The sequence below is a fragment of the Protopterus annectens genome, chromosome 1.part0, assembly GCF_019279795.1.
Source record: "Protopterus annectens isolate FY-2018-M chromosome 1.part0, PAN1.0, whole genome shotgun sequence".
NCBI classification, from domain to species: Eukaryota; Metazoa; Chordata; order Ceratodontiformes; family Protopteridae; genus Protopterus; species Protopterus annectens.
The window spans coordinates 46,490,565-46,506,354 of NC_056725.1; the positions used below are offsets into that span (position 1 = coordinate 46,490,565).

Sequence of the window (15,790 nt, forward strand, 5' to 3'; positions counted from 1 at the left end):
GGGCAGCTATGACAGGGGCAGTGATTCGTAGACATGCTTGGTTAAAAGATCAACCTCTACCAGATCATGTAAAAGCAAAACTTCTGGATGCACCTTTGGAAAAGAACAAGCTTTTTGGTGCAAATGCTAAGGATGTGTTAAAGACCATCGAAGAAAAAGCAAAATCAGTTCAGACTGTGAAAGATTTCCTCCAGGTTCAACCCCCCAGATTCAGTAGGAATTGGCCTTCAGAAAACTGGTCCTTTCCTAATCCAGAAAAGTTTCAAAGGGGTAAGAATAGACGTGGCCGAGGAAGAGGCCAATACAGAGGCCCTTACAGGGGACGACAATGGCAGCCAGGAAACCAAAGAAGTGACGCAGGGGTTTCACCTGCCCAACAACCACAAACTCAATGACTTTCCTCTACTACCGCCTACCAGGGAACAACTAGAAGCTCCCTTGGGCGGAAAATTATCTCTGTTTGCAGAAAACTGGCACAGACTGACAAAGGACAAATGGATTTTGGACATTATAGACCGAGGGTACAGGTTTCATTTTCATACCTTACCAAGAAAACAAAGCATGCCAAACCTACCACAAAATCAAAGGGCAGAGGCTATCAAGCAAATCACTCTGCTGACTCGAATGAAAGCAATAGAAAGAGTTCCACAACAAGAACAAGAACAGGGGTTTTACTCAAGACTGTTCCTTGTTCCAAGAAAAGAATCTCAATGGAGACCAATACTGGACTTGTCCGCATTAAACACCTTTCTCATAGTACCAAAGTTCAAAATGCTGACTCTACAGCAACTCCTTCCCATGCTGGGCAAGGAGTTGTGACCGATTACTCTGGACCTCAAGGAGGCATACCTGCATGTCCCTATCAGACACAGCTGCAGAAGATACCTCAGATTTCTTGCAGGGCCAGAGCATTATCAATTCTCAGCATTGCCATTTGGCTTATCTACTGCGCCCAGAGTATTTACAAAATGCCTGGCTTCAGTAATTGCTCATTGCAGGCTCCAGGGTATACAAATTTACCCGTACCTGGACGACTGCCTCATACAAGCGGACGACAAATTGATGTTGACAAAAAACCTGGATTATGTCATACGATTACTTCAAGCTGTGGGATACACAGTCAACTTCCAAAAGTCAAGACTGCAGCCATCCCAGCAAATAATCTTCTTAAGAGCCAAACTAGACACAGCCTCTCCGATGGCTTACCTGACAGAAGACAAGCAAGAGAAGTTAACTCATTACTTCAAAGGTTTAGCAAAACTCACCCAGATGACTGCAAGGAGATTCCTACAGGCCCTGGGTTACATGGCATCCTGCATTCTACTGGTTCCATTAGCAAAACTACACATGAGAAAGCTTCAATGGTACCTAAAAAGCATTTGGTCTCAACACAGCAACAACTTGGAGACAATCATAACACTCATTCCATGCCTACAAAAGGAATTCCTTTGGTGGGCCTCGGTGAGCCAGGAAAACACAGGTATGTCATTCAAAAAACCACAGATAACACAGACCATGACTACAGACGCCTCAGACCTTGGATGGGGGGCGCACATGGAAGGCAGGTGTATACAAGGACAATGGTCTCCAAAGGAAACACATCTGCATATAAACCAAAAGGAAATGCTGGCAGTAATGCATGCCATTGAGGCTTTTCAACACCAACTCCAACAAGGCCATTTAATGATACGGACAGACAACACCACTGTGATGTGGTACATAAACAAGCAGGGGGGCACCCACTCTTACCCCTTTGCAGACTGACAATGCAGCTTTGGGAGAAATCACTGAGCCTAAACATCCAGTTACAATCCCAGTTTGTTCCAGGAAAAGACAATGTGTTGGCGGACAGCCTAAGCAGGAATTTCACAGATCCACACGAGTGGAGGTTACATCCGAAGGCCTTCAGACAACTCACTTCGACATGGGGCAAGCCAGAAGTGGACCTATTTGCCTCTCACCTCAACCATCTTCTACCAAAATTTTGCACAAGGGCATACCATCCAAAAGCTTGGAAAATAGATGCCCTCTCATTCAACTGGAACTCCCTAGCAATCTATGCATTCCCACCTCTGCCACTGATGACCTCAGTATTACTAAAGATCAAAGCAGAGAAGCCCAAGGGAATCATAATAGCTCCGGATTGGCCAAGACAACACTGGTACCCACTACTACAGAGCATATGTCACACCAGGAGGTGGGCCCTCCCTCAGTGGCCTCTACTTTTGACTCAACACAATTTCGAAACACTGCATCCAAACCTTCAGACACTGCAGCTAACAGCCTGGGAGATCCCATAAATAACTTCAGCTTATCTCTCCAAGGAATTTCAGCGGATACTAACAGAGGCTCGAAGACCATCCACCAGAAAGGTTTACTTAGCAAAGTGGAAAGGATTCAGCAATTGGAATACCAGCAAGGGACATGATGCATCATTGCTGAACATCCCACTTATCTTGGAATATTTGGCAGATATGTTAAAGAACGGCCTCTCATATTCTTCCATAAAGATACATGCATCTGCTATTTCAGCTAGATACAACACTGATCCTCCTGTTTTCTCTAAGCCCCTTACTAAGACAATTCCTCAGGGAATCGAGAACATTAAGCCACCAAGAAAGGCCCCAGTGCCAGCCTGGGACCTCAATTTTGTCTTAGAAAACTGACTCTACCTCCTTTTGAGCCAGCAGCTTCAGTTGACTTGCAATTTCTCTCATGGAAGACAACTTTCCTGTTGGCAATTACCTCAGCAAGAAGGGTTTCGGAGCTACAGGCCCTAATGGCAATACCACCCTTTATTATTTTCCACAGAGACAGGGTTTCATTAAGGACCAACCCTACTTTTATGCCAAAGGTGGTATCAAGGGTTTCTAAATCAAGCCATTCATCTGCCTGCTTTCTTCCCCAGTCCTGAGAATAAGGGGGAAAGACTTTTGCATACCTTGGACATTCACAGACAACTTCGATACTACCTGGACAGAACCAAGGCCAGTAGGAAGTCTGAACAACTTTTTGTAGCTTACGCCCCTGCAGTCCAAGGAAAAGCAATTTCAAAACAGACTATTTCTAAATGGATTGGACATTGCATCAGATTCTGTTATTCCTTTCATGGAAAGACTGTTCCAGCCTATGTCAGACCACATTCCACCAGAGCTACAGCCACCTCTACAGCCTTTTTAAGAGGGGTGCCTACCAAGGACATTCTAGAAGCTGCTACATGGAGCTCCGTGCATACATTCTCCAAACACTACAATCTCCCTCTATATTCCAGATCCAGAGCAGGCTTTGCTTCGGCAGTCCTGCAGGGTTTGATTGCCACACCATCTCTTTCCTAGAGCATACCTCCTCCCCCAGCTAAGCTATGGTATTCTACCCTCATGTTATGACTGCAGTTGCATTCTTGAAGGACATAGTACAGTTTTGTACCTACCATAAATGTAGATGTCCGATAGACATGCAACTGCAGTCGGGTTTTCCCTCCCTCCATACCCCTCTATGCCTAGGGTCCACTCCTATCCCTCTTACTCTTAGCTGTGGATATCTGTTATGGTGTATTTGTTTTATTGCTCATTTATTTGGAATCCTGTTTTTGTCTTCCAATTTGATTACAGCCTTCCTTGGAGGGCACCTGGCATCTGGGGCAAGAAACACTGAAGAAAATGGCGTCGGCTGATGCTTATGTACTCCAGCCGCTCTGACGTCGGAGAGAAATGCGACATCAGCCGACGTCGGACCCAGACTTTGGAATCCGGCCGACCGAGGGCTGCCTGAGGCAGGACAACCCACATGTTATGACTGCAGTTGCATGTCTATCGGACATCTACATTTATGGAAGGTACAAAACTGTACTTTTATATGTCTGCAACCTTGGCAATCAGGACCTTAAACTGCCAGTTTCATATGCTTACTGAAACAGAAAATTATGTTGATTTCTGATTGTGTGGAAAATAGTTACAGGAATTATTGCATTCAGCAGAACAGGTTGGAAAGCATACTTTGCAATGTGGTTTTGATTCCTTGGAGGCCTCTTGTAGGGCCGCCGTTACTGGATCTGTGATTAGAAGGCATGCCTGGCTCAAGGAGCAATATCTGCCTGATCATGTTAAAGCTAAATTGTTGGATGCCCCTTTGCAGCATGATACTCTGTTTGGTAATAAGGCAGAAGAGGTTTTAAAGAAAATGGAAGACAAAGCTAAATCTATGCGAACTGTAAAATATTTCTTGCAAGTGCAGCCACCCAGGTTCAGTAGACACGGGCCTACTAAAAATCAGTCCTTTTCTGTGTCCAACAGAGCCACTCAAGGGAAATCCAGGTGCTCAAAAGGCTCCAGATACCAATCATAGGGTTCTTACAGGTCAAAGCAATGGAGTGCCTCCACCTCCAAAACTGGAGGAATCAAAGCACAACCCTACAGTAAGCAGTCTCAATGACTTTCCTCTACCATCACCAAGCACTTACCTTTTGGCAGCCCCCTTGGGGGGAAAGCTAGCACTTCATGCTCAAAATTGGCAGTTAATTACCCAGAACAAGTGGGTATTAATCATAGTATCGCAGGGGTACAGATTTAATTTCCATACTTTGCCAATTCCAAATGGATGGCCGGATCTGCCACAACACCAGTGGGCAGAGGCCCAGAAACAAGTCATGTCCCTCATGGATAACGGGGGCTATTCAACCGGTACCAGAAAAGGGAAAAGGACAAGGTTTTTATTCAAGACTTTTCCTGGTACCCAGAAAAGACAATTCATGGTGTCCAGTACTGGACTTATCGATTTTGAACACGTTCCTGGACATTCCAAAATTCAAAATGCTGACTTTACAACAGCTACTGCCTATGCTAGGCAGGAATGCTTGGTTAGTAACTCTAGACTTAAAAGAGGCATACTTGCACATTCCAATAAGGGAATCATGCAGAAGACACCTCCACTTCAAAGCAGGTTTTTTGTATTACGAATTCTTTGCACTGCCCTTTGGCTTATCTACTGCGCCCAGGGTCTTTACAAAGTGCCTGGCACCAGTAATTGCATTCTGCAGACAAAGAAGCATTCAAATTTATCCTTATCTGGACGATTGTCTCATTCAAGCAGAGGACAAGGACAATTCTTCAACATCTGGCATTTGTAAAAAGGCTTCTAGCATGCCTAGGGTACACCATAAACAAAAAGAAATCACAACTGGTGCCCTCTCAAATAATTACATTCCTGGGTGTAAGCTTGAATACAACTGCCCAGATGGCTTACCTTATGCCAGACAAACAAAGGCAACTGACAACATACTTCAAACAAATGGCAACAAAAACCCAGTTATCTGCAAGACAAATTCTGCAGGCTTTGGGGTTCATGGAATCCTGCATTCTACTAATTCCATATGTGAGACTGCATATGAGGAAACTTCAGTGGTACCTAAAAAGTTTATGGAGTCAACATTGTCACAGTCTGGAAACAATGATTCCTCTCATTCCCTGTCTACAATAGGAGTTTCTTTGGTGGGCAGAGACATGTCACCGAAACAAGGGACTGTCATTCACTCTACCCCCTGCCACCCAAACCCTAACTACAGACCCGCATCAGACTATGCTTGGGGGACCCACCTGGCGGGGAGATGCATTCAGGGCAAATGGAGCCCAAACCAAATGCATCTGCATATCAACCAGAAAGAGATGCTAGCTGTTCAGAATGCTCTGACAGCCTTCAAGGACTTACTTCATCCAGGACAACTACTGATAAAGATGGACAGCACCACAGTTATGCGGTACATAAACAAGCAGGAGGGTACACATTCCTACCCCCTTTGCAGACCAGCTATGGCCTTGTGGAACACAGCCTTGACTTACCAAATACATCTTCAAGCTCAATTCCTGCCAGGAAAACAAAATACTCTGGCAGACGACCTAAGCAGAAATCTTATGGACCCGCACGAATGGAAACTGGATCCACAAATCTTCAGCATGTTAACACAGAAATGGGGGAGCCCAGACATAGATCTATTTGCCTCTCCCCAAAATTATCAGTTGGACAAATTCTGCACAAGAACTCAGCACAATAAAGCATGGAAAGTGGATGCTCTATCCTTCAGCTGGAAAAAAACTGTCAGTCTATGCCTTTCCCCCTCTGCCTGTACTCTTCAAGGTCTTACTAAAAGTCAAAAAATCCACAGATGACTGCACTAATCCCACAGCTCGGGCAGGGTGAATAGAACCAAAAGAGAATTCCACAAATTGTGAAAAAACGATTTATTAAACCACAAAGTCACACAGCTCCAGCAATAGAAATATGGTTTAGCGCTTTCATCTGACTGTAACCAGACTTCATCAGAACCATTAATTACAAAGTAATTGACACTTATAAAGCCTTTTTTGGCGCCAAAAACCTCCCAAAATTTGTATTTATATTTAAAAATTTTTAAAAAATACAATCCTGACAATATACCTAGTTGAAATGTCACAATAAGCCTAAACTGTTTAAAAAAATGATGCCTTTCAACAGATTTAGACGGGTACGTATTAAAATGCATCATATTTAAAAAATATATATATGTTTATAAATATATATAACTTTGCAAGCCTGAACACAAAAAATAAAATGGTTGACGTTTAAAGACAAATTATTCAATATAAAGTCAATATTTGTATGTCCATTTTCGCCTGAAGAAATTATCCACGGTCTAATAACAGAAAGGGTTTTATACTAATACTGTCATTAAGACCGGGAAAAGAGGTGGCATCACAAAAAATCTGCCATTCACTTTCCTTATATGCCAAAAAAACCTTCCAATTGCCACCACAGACTGACATATCCACTTGATCCACAATAGAAAATTTAAATACATGATCTTCCCCTTTTTCCAACACATGTTTACTGAGTGCATTTTTGGTGTCTCCTTTCTTAATCTTATATAAATGTTCATATATACGTGTTTTTAGTTTCCTTTCTGTCTTGCCAATGTAATAGGCAGGACAGAGGACACAAGTGGCAATATAAACTACTCTTTGAGTGTTACAGTTCCCTTTTCTGCCAACGATATTAGAACGTAAAACACACGAACACAGCTGAGTAAAAGCAATCAACCTTTATCAAACACAGAGCTTTCGGGATAACACCCTTCTTCAATGATTAACATAAGGTACAATTAAAATTCATTTTAAATACACCCACAACACGTCACATGGCCTGCAGCCAAAGTCGTGTGACCAACTACATCAGCATATAAAACAGTTTAATTACATATTTAACTACATATTTAATAATCCAGTACACTTGATGTATGTATTATATATTAACTATAAATCAGGCGTAAGATTAACAACATTTTCTGACGCCTTTGTCTTCAGAAAAAATTATTTTCTTTATAGAAAAGTTTTCCAAAGTATGTTACTTGAATAATTTTATCTTTCCAATAGGAAGTTTAAATATTTTTTCAGTAACTACTTCAGTTTATTATGTTGTAACCTAACAAGTATCGGTTTTAGAGACACTGCTGCATTTAGACCTGGATAAGTGTCTGCTGACAAATGAACTATCCATTCGTACTCCCTAACCTCCAGTAGATTACACATGTCACCCCCTCTCAATGTTTTAGTTAACATGTCTATTACTCTAAACTTAAACGTATGCTCCTCACCTTGTTCCTTTATATGCTTAAACAAGGCGCTTTTTTCACATTGATTCCTAATATTAGATTTATGCTCAACTATACGATCCTTGAGTCTCCTTGTTGTCATTCCAACATAAAATGAAGGGCATGCAACGCAGGTTGCTATGTAGACAACAAAGCTAGATGTACACGTAGCTATACCATAGAAGTTGTAGAGTTTATTCGTGACTGGGTGCTTAAAGGCACTGTTGGACCTCAAGCCATCACCCGTAGCAGGTGCTATATCACTACAACAACTACAGTTGTAACAGCATATCGTACCCCTGCACCTCCCCTCTGGTTGACCAGTGACATTGCGGATGAAGTCCTTGTAGCACAGCAGAAATTTCAATGACTTCTTGTTCCTATAAGTAAAGGAAGGTGTACTGCCTACCAAGGCTTTGATGTCATCCTGTGCTAACAATATTCTCCAATATTTATTTATCACACGCCTAACAATATAAGTCTTACTATTGTATGATGTGATAAATCTTACTTTTACATCATTGTGCTTGTCATCTATACGGTTAACATTGTTCTCAATACTGGATGAAAGTACAGGTTTATATAGTGTCTGCCTATTGTTTTCTACCATTTCCCTTGTATTCTTTATTAGTATTTGGGGATATCCACTTGCTGTGAACTCCTCACATATTTCATCCATTTGTTTTGAAAAAACTTCATCTATATTATTTAGCCTACTCACCCGTATAAGTTGAGCTTTCACTACACCTTTAAAAACGTGGGGAGCATGCATACTAGATGCTTCTAGGTATCGTTCAGAAGATGCTTCCTTTTTATAAATGGTGGTGACAAACTTATTATCTCGTATTTTCAGGTTTACATCCAGAAAATTAATGCTGTTGTCTGAGTACTCCATCTTAAATTTCAAAAAGGATGTTGTATTATTTATATAGCCAACAAATTCTGTCAAATCAGTGGGGGGACCCTCCCAAATGAGAAAACAATCATCTACGAATCTTTGATAAAAGTGTATGTTGTTATTCACAAATCTATCACTATCATATAGATACATCTTTTCCCATTGGTACAATACTATATTGGCGTATGCATTGGCCACAGGGGTACCCATTGCCACACCGGTCAGCTGTAAATAGTGTTTTTCATTGAATATAAAGACATTGTTTCGCAATACTACGTCCAACAGCATACAGATATTCTCAGTATGTCTAGGTGTAAACTTTGAATTCTGTATAAGAAAATCACGTATTAACTCTATTCCAAAATCTATTGGAATTACAGTAAACAGCGAAGTGATGTCTAGCACAACCATGTATAGGTCACCTCGTTCCCAATTTAGCTCCTTCATATTTAGCTGCCACTTGTTCAGTTTTGTCAAAAAATCTGTTGTATCTTTGATTACTGTGGTACAGAAAGATAACAGTGGTTGTAGTTGTCCTGTAGATACAAGGAGATGGGTTCGGTGACCCATCCATTGCCAGAGACGATAGGTCGCATGGGGGGATTATCCTTACATTTATGGACCTTAGGGACACCATATAGTTGTGGTGTTATTGGATTAGTCACTGTAAAAAAGTGGAACAAGTCCAAGGTGATGTCCCCAGATAACTGAATCTCATATATGCACATATACATGCAGTTGGGTCACATTTAAGCCCTTCCTTGCAGCCTGAATGGAATCTTCAAATCGCTTGAAAAGTTGGTTTGAGAGGGAAGTGAATCCACTTCTACAAGTTTCTACTGAGACTTTGGCTACAGCTGAGAAAACACCAAATACACCAGTGGTGAACATACAGGAATATGAGCGCCTGCTATATAGCCTAGAAAGGAAGATGGGGGCTTATAAACGTATGCAGTGGCAACGTTTCAGCTTTGCAGCTTACCTGGAGAAGGGGGTCGTTCCTCGTGGCCTAAGGGTTCTAAAAATGCCTTCTTACGGTAATACCTACCCAGACCTGCTGAAAAAATGGCAGTGCCTGAATCTTAAACTAAGTCACGATTACATGGTCTTGATGAATGATTATTTCCTCAATATGGAGAATGACCTAAAGAAGGAAATCATCGAGATGGAAGATGAATTATTTACTATGCCTTGCTGGAAGGAAGCATTGTCTATCCATCAATCCATGATGGATAGACTATCTGCACTTGATAACAGACTGGAAACAACAAAAAAACGTAAGCTCCTAAGAGATATTGGTGATTTTCAGTCTGGCAATATCTTTTCTTGGCCCAGAATGGATAATGCCGCAAATGCTAGAAGAATAAATACCAATGTTAATAATAATAAAGGTCCTGATGTTTTTAAAAACTCCCGCTGTACATCTTGATATGCTAGATGACTTTGTAGATTCCAATATATCAGTTTTGAATAGTAGCATGCCCCCAGTACCATTACAGCTTCACGCTAGCGACGTAGTGACGACAACGCCAGCAGATGCGTCAGTTGGGGCTGTTTCTAACAAAGACGGTGTGCGAACATCCACTGGTTCCTCTTCATCGGATCTAACGACAGTAAATGAACATTTTGGAACTATTATAAAACCTTTCCAATCTACCTATAATTTTTTTAATAAACCCTTTCAGCTCCAGCAACCGGAAAGGGTTAAGGAGCGCCAGACACCATCTAGGTCTGTCTCAAGGGGCAGAATAGCAACTAAGGGACCTAAAATGGTGGACAATAAACGCAAACTTTCAACCTCGCCAAAACAAGTGAAACTAGCCAGAAAGTGATGGCAGGTACATTGAACTTGTCTTCTTTTAATATAGGAGCTGGACATTATTCACTGCTAAGTAAAGGATTGGGATTTATCCCTACTTGTAGCGATGATATAGTTAATGTGTTAACTGATTTGAAAATGTTCATAAGAAATTTAAGTTTGAAATTAATTTTTAAAAGTGAAACATTATCTGAAAGTAATTGCAAGAGGCGCAGCACGTTCATTCCAAACAATATACTTTATTGATTGCCTTTAATGATTTATGTGAAATTGAATTAAGGAATTCATATGATGTGAAGGCAAATAGTAATACTTTTAATCTTACATTTACTGAAAATCTAGCTTTGAAAGAATTGAGACAGGAACCTAGTATATTTATAAAGCAAGTGGATAAAGGGGGCTCCTTGGTTATTATGGATAAAAATAAATATACTGAATCAGTTTTAAGTCTACTTAGGGATGAGACAGTGTTTAGATCAATATCATGTTTAGAAGTGAAGAAATGCATTTCTTATGTCAATATGTGCATATATGAGATTCAGTTATCTGGGGACATCACCTTGGACTTGTTCCACTTTTTTACAGTGACTAGTCCAATAACACCACAACTATATGGTGTCCCTAAGGTCCATAAATATAAGGATAATCCCCCCATGCGACCTATCGTCTCTGGCAATGGGTGGGTCACCGAACCCATCTCCTTGTATCTACAGAGACAACTACAACCACTGTTATCTTTCTGTACCACAGTAATCAAAGATACAACAGATTTTTTGACAAAACTGAACAAGTGGCAACTAAATATGAAGGAGCTAAATTGGGAACGAGGTGACCTATACATGGTTGTGCTAGACATCACTTTGCTGTTTACTGTAATTCCAATAGATTTTGGAATAGAGTTAATACGTGATTTTCCTATACAGAATTCAAAGTTTACACCTAGACATACTGAGAATATCTGTATGCTGTTGGACGTAGTATTGCGAAACAATGTCTTTATATTCAATGAAAAACACTATTTACAGCTGACCGGTGTGGCAATGGGTACCCCTGTGGCCAATACATACGCCAATATAGTATTGTACCAATGGGAAAAGATGTATCTATATGATAGTGATAGATTTGTGAATAACAACATACACTTTTATCAAAGATTCGTAGATGATTGTTTTCTCATTTGGGAGGGTCCCCCCACTGATTTGACAGAATTCGTTGGCTATATAAATAATACAACATCCTTTTTGAAATTTAAGATGGAGTACTCAGACAACAGCATTAATTTTCTGGATGTAAACATGAAAATACGAGATAATAAGTTTGTCACCACCATTTATAAAAAGGAAGTATCTTCTGGACGATGCCTAGAAGCATCTAGTATGCATGCTCCCCACGTTTTTAAAGGTGTAGTGAAAGCTCAACTTATACGGGTGAGTAGGCTAAATAATATAGATGAAGTTTTTTCAAAACAAATGGATGAAATATGTGAGGAGTTCACAGCAAGTAGATATCCCCAAATACTAATAAAGAACACAAGGGAAATGGTAGAAAACAATAGGCAGACACTATATAAACCTGTACTTTCATCCAGTATTGAGAACAATGTTAACCGTATAGATGACAAGCACAATGATGTAAAAGTAAGATTTATCACATCATACAATAGTAAGACTTATATTGTTAGGCGTGTGATAAATAAATATTGGAGAATATTGTTAGCACAGGATGACATCAAAGCCTTGGTAGGCAGTACACCTTCCTTTACTTATAGGAACAAGAAGTCATTGAAATTTCTGCTGTGCTACAAGGACTTCATCCGCAATGTCACTGGTCAACCAGAGGGGAGGTGCAGGGGTACGATATGCTGTTACAACTGTAGTTGTTGTAGTGATATAGCACCTTCTACGGGTGATGGCTTGAGGTCCAACAGTGCCTTTAAGCATCCAGTCACGAATAAACTTTACAACTTCTATGGTATAGCTACGTGTACATCTAGCTTTGTTGTCTACATAGCAACCTGCGTTGCATGCCCTTCATTTTATGTTGGAATGACAACAAGGAGACTCAAGGATCATATAGTTGAGCATAAATCTAATATTAGGAATCAATGTGAAAAAAACACCTTGTTTAAGCATATAAAGGAACAAGGTGATGAGCATACGTTTAAGTTTAGAGTAATAGACATGTTAACTAAAACATTGAGAGGGGGTGACATGTATAATCTACTGGAGGTTAGGGAGTACGAATGGATAGTTCGTTTGTCAGCAGACACTTATCCAGGTCTAAATGCAGCAGTGTCTCTAAAACCGATACTTGTTAGGTTACAACATAATAAACTGAAGTAGTTACTGAAAAAATATTTAAACTTCCTATTGGAAAGATAAAATTATTCAAGTAACATACTTTGGAAAAGTTTTCTATAAAGAAAATAATTTTTTCTGAAGACAAAGGCGTCAGAAAATGTTGTTAATCTTACGCCTGATTTATAGTTAATATATAATACATAGGTCAAGTGTACTGGATTGTTAAATATGTAGTTAAATATGTAATTAAACTGTTTTATATGCTGATGTAGTTGGTCACATGACTTCGGCTGCAGGCCATGTGACGTGTTGTGGGTGTATTTAAAATGAATTTTAATTGTACCTTATGTTAATCATTGAAGAAGGGTGTTATCCCGAAAGCTCTGTGTTTGATAAAGGTTGATTGCTTTTACTCAGCTGTGTTCGTGTGTTTTACAGTTCCCTTTTCTCCCATAACACACGGTACGCAAAACATTGTGTAATTTAATAATCTTGTTCTCATTAATGTGTGTGCACTGACTACAAGTGCCTCATTTACTGGTTCCACTCTTAATCTGCGTAGATTTTAATTTAAGACCACCCTCTAACATCCTTTTTAAATTGAAGGAAGTTTTACAAACACTAATAGGTTGACTACCTAAAAATGAACTAATATTTTCTGAAGAATTGATCAGTTCCCAGTGTCTGTTTAAAATCTCCTTCACTAAATTGGTGTAAGGGTTGAACATGGTGATACAAACTGTTCTACTAATCCCTCCACCCTTCTTTTTGTTGTTGTCCAAAAGATTCTTTCTAATGGTGTATATCTATTACCCCAGCAGCTTTTAACGTAGCCTGCCACTTTGTCTAACATGACCTTTGGATAATCTCTAGTCAAAAACATTTGGTAGATACCATCAATTTCACTCTCCATGATGTCTCTAGTAGAGGACATTCTTGCTGCTCGAATGCACTGCCCTTTAAACACGTTCTTAAAAATGTGGTGTGGATGGCAGCTGCTGTATTCGATGTAGTCATTTGAAAAGGTGGATTTTCTAAATATTTTGGAAACAAAGCCTTCTGGAGTGTTACTAATGTAGGTATCAAGATATGAAATACCAAATTTCTCAAATTTGAAGGTAAATTTAAGGAAGTCAGTGGTGTTATTTAAATAAGTAACAAACCTATGTATGTCCTCTGTAGGCCCTTTCCAAATGATGAATAAATCATCCAAATATCGGGAATACATTGTGATGTTCTTGAAAAATTCACTCGGAAAAACAAACAGATTCTCCCACTCAAGCATTACCAAATTGGCAAAGATGGGGGCACAAGAAGCCCCCATAGCTACCCCTTTGGTTTGCCTGAAGTATTCACCTTGAAATTGGATGTAATTATGTTCAAGTACTAACCCCATCATGTCCAGGATAAGACTAATCCTGTCCCAACTAAGTCCGGAATATTTCTTGAGACTATTACCAAAAAATTCTATTCCGGTAGAACTGGGAATACAAGAAAATAAATCTTGAACATCAATGGTCAAAAAAGTAAGTTCTTCTACCCATACCTCAGGAGTTAGTCTACTTAAAAATTCCCATGAATCTTTTATAAGGTGGGGCACATTACTGTATAAATGTTTAGTCCAATGGTCAATAGTAACCCCTATATTGTAGGTTTTGGAATAAGAACCCGAAATAATGGGTCTAAAAGGAGGGTTTTCCAAAGTTTTATGAATCTTGGGGATTCCAAAAATATTGGCCATCCTGGGAAATTCTGTTCTTAAGAAGTTATAGACTTCATTGGTGATACGGTTGTCCAATAAGTATTCTTCTATCGCCAAATCAATCCTACGATACTCTATATTGATTTGGTTCAAGGATACCTCTTCATAGTTCCCAGAATTGAACAAAATGTCATGTATAACTCTGTTGTAATTAACTGTGTCAGAAATAACCAGACCCCCTCCCTTGTCTGGTTTCATTATCCTAATGTCATGATTTGCCACAATCTCTTCTAAACAGCTCCTCTCCCCCTTTGTCAAATTGTCATCAAATTGGGAAAATGCACTAGAATTTGTACGTATATTCTTGTATAGTCTGTATATGTCCTTACATACCTTTTGGGAGGTTTTTGGCGCCAAAAAAGGCTTTATAAGTGTCAATTACTTTGTAATTAATGGTTCTGATGAAGTCTGGTTACAGTCAGATGAAAGCGCTAAACCATATTTCTATTGCTGGAGCTGTGTGACTTTGTGGTTTAATAAATCGTTTTTTCACAATTTGTGGAATTTGTGGAATTCTCTTTTGGTTCTATTCACCCTGCCCGAGCTGTGGGATTGGTGCAGTCATCTGTGGATTTTTTGGTGTTCAGCGTGTTTGTGTTTACTTGAGTTACCTTGATGGCTGGTACTGGATCCCCATCTGCTTCATTGAGCAGGGAAGATTACACCACTCTGCGGGCGGAAGTAACGTCGCTTCAAAGCGACGTCAGTAAATTGTTGGAGCTCGTAGGGAGGTTGTCGGCGGCAGTTCAACAAGGGGCTCCAATGGATCATGGATCTCATCAACTGCCACCTGAGCCAGTACCATTACAGGCTTTAGCATCAGTGAATGCAGGGAGTGAGGACGATATACCGAATGGGCAAATTGCCATTATACCAATAGGAACTCTGAATGTGGACATAAACCTCGACACAAGGGAAGTGGATATTAATCTCTCGCAAGATGGCGAATTTACTTTTGACTTTAGCTTTTTTCACAAAAATGAAGAGGTACATCGGATGGGGCTAGACCCAAACAAAGGGAAATGGTGAAGACTTATTCCGCCACAGTGTCTCGAGGTGGCGAGTGCAAAAAAGATACTGTCAACAGAGACATTGTCTCTAGTCCTTATACCAAGTCAAAACCCCAAAGTAACCAAAGATTTTTACCTGGGGAAGTGAACAAAAGTAAAAATAATGTTTTAAATTTGAATGAGGTTTTTAGTAATTTTTTGAGTGATGATTTTTATTTTTCTTCAGGTGTTGAACACAGAAATACTCATAGTAGGAAGTTGTCAAGTGTTAACACTGAGCCTATTAATATTAAAACTAAAATATTTTTGCTGGGTAAAAAACTATTTAGTATAAAAAGTACAAAAATAGATAATGCATACCTAGAGAAATGTTTAAAATTGCA

The 15,790-nt window shown here is 39.8% G+C and overlaps 1 protein-coding gene across 2 annotated transcripts in view; it reads left to right on the forward strand.

Annotated features, from left to right (window-relative positions):
* SIRT2 (sirtuin 2) overlaps nucleotides 1-15,790 on the forward strand; it is a 1,239,326-nt gene that overhangs the window by 72,431 nt on the left and 1,151,105 nt on the right. The window lies entirely within an intron of this gene.